This window comes from Belonocnema kinseyi, chromosome 2 (genome assembly GCF_010883055.1).
Source record: "Belonocnema kinseyi isolate 2016_QV_RU_SX_M_011 chromosome 2, B_treatae_v1, whole genome shotgun sequence".
NCBI classification, from domain to species: Eukaryota; Metazoa; Arthropoda; class Insecta; order Hymenoptera; family Cynipidae; genus Belonocnema; species Belonocnema kinseyi.
Window position 1 is genome coordinate 63,137,540 of NC_046658.1, and position 2,279 is coordinate 63,139,818.

Genomic DNA, 2,279 nt, shown 5'->3' on the forward strand with positions numbered 1-2,279 from the left:
GAAAGAGGGAGCTCTTCTTAATATTTTGACACCAAAATCATGTCGATACACCTTACCGACTGCGAGTAAAGCCACCCACGCTTTAACTTGACAGACTGCATACAGCTACTTTTACAAATGAAGAATCATTTTTATTACATTTTTAAATTATTTCTTGCGAGAAAGATCCTATTCCTTCACTTCATTGGGAATCGAACCACAAAACTTCTGATTTCCGGTCAGGTGCTTTTCCAATTAAGCTATTAGAGGGATCAGAATAAGAACTCTTAATTCAAGAAAATAACGCTAATTTTTAGCTAGGTGTTAATGGTAAAAGTAATTATTTTTAAATGAATCTGCTATATCATCAGAGGTGGTACCTTACCGACTGTAGATCAACCCTCCAAACCATGATGACAGAAAATCTACACAATATCGATCAAGTTAAGGACATGTGATACTTAGAAAATTGTCGATTTTACCAGTTTTAGGTTCCGACGGCTTTTTTTCTTTAATAATCAATATTTTGCCTTAAAAATTTGGGACATGATAGCGACCATGCTAACGGATGTCCCCACACACTTTTTTTTGGTTTAATTCAAAAAAGTTTTAATTTAGCAAAATCTGATTAATTTGCATAGCGCTTAGGAATTAGTATCGATTTTACCAGTTTTAGGGTCCGACGGCTTTTTTTCTAGAATAATCAATATTTTGTCTTAAAAATTTGGGAAACGATAGCGAACATGCTAACGGATGTCCCCGCACACTTTATTTGTGTTTTTTTTTTAATTTTTGATATTGCTAACAACGTGTGTACATTTCGAGGTTATGTATGGTACAATTCTCCTGCGCGTTACTTCCAAACTACACAATATTTTTGGCCGAAAACTTTGGACTTGCAAATAAACATAGTAACTAATCTCCCGGAACTAACCCTTTTTGCAGGCAATCAAAAAAGTTTATTTCATAAATAATTTCGTAATAATAAGTTATTCATATTTCATAATAAGTCCGGGGACGTCCGTTATGATATTTTATAGCATCTACGAATTCAGTTTTTAAAAATTTTCATTTTGTGGAAAAAAAACCAGGGAAACTGTAAGTATCACATGCCCTTAGGTTTGTGGTTCGATTCCGAATGGAGTGAAGAAATAATAGGATCTTTTTTTCAAGAAATAATTTTAAGTTGAAAATATTTTCCATCTAGTCTGATTAAGATTACGCATTTTCTGTTATTGAAGATTCTTAATTTGACCGATGTTGTGTAGATTTTCTGCATTCATGGTTTGGAGGGTTCATCTACTGTCGGTAAGGTCCCATCTCTGATGATATAGCAGATTCATTTAAAAATGTTTTTACATTTAATATTGCAGTTTAAAAAAAATTACGTACGCATAAAAAAAAATTCCCTGGCTTCCAGAAAAATGCTCTGACAATTCCAGGTTTTCCAGATAGGGTAGACACCCTGAATATACTATTTCTCGAGCTACAAAAGGAAATCAGGTTCCTCTAATGACCATATAAGTAAAGTTTTTTTCTTTTCTTTACAGTGCTGGCACCAGTGGTGATGAACTACATCGAACGTAGGAACCTGTTAAAAAAAGCAAAATGGGCAGGAGGTCCAATACAAGTAGCCTTGTGTGGTGTTTGTTTAACTTTTGCAACTCCCCTCTGCTGCGCCCTCTTCGCCCAGAAAGTTGCAGTTCCTGTAAACCGTCTGGAACCCGAAGTGCAAGAACATATACGAGCTAAAGATCCTAAGTTAGAAATTGCTTACTACAACAAAGGTCTTTGAACTCTTCCAACCCTCCTAAGGTTTCTCGTGAATGGAATACTAACACTGTCAATTCTTAAGTATTGCCAATATACGATAAGAAAATCATATGTAGAACAAGATTGTAATAAAGAGAAAAATGTCCTTAATGGACGAAAAGAGATATCAAGCACAAATGCTACTTATAGAAGGAAATCAGAGGCAAATCCTTTAATTAAGACTCAAAATAATTAAATAAAAACTGAAATATGCATTTAAAACCTTGAAGATTTGACTCCGGTTTCTAAAACTTAACGCATTTCAACGATTCCTACGATTATCAAGCTATGAAACTTATGACAATAAAGTTATATTCATCTGTGAAGTATCAATTAGTATTAATAATTCAGGGTAGCCTAAACTTTTCTCAAAACAAGGCAAATAAAATAGTTTTCAGGAAAATAGGGGAATAAATTCTTTTAAATACAATTAATTTAGATATAATATTAAATTCCATGTAAAAAGCCTATACATTTTTAAGATTTCA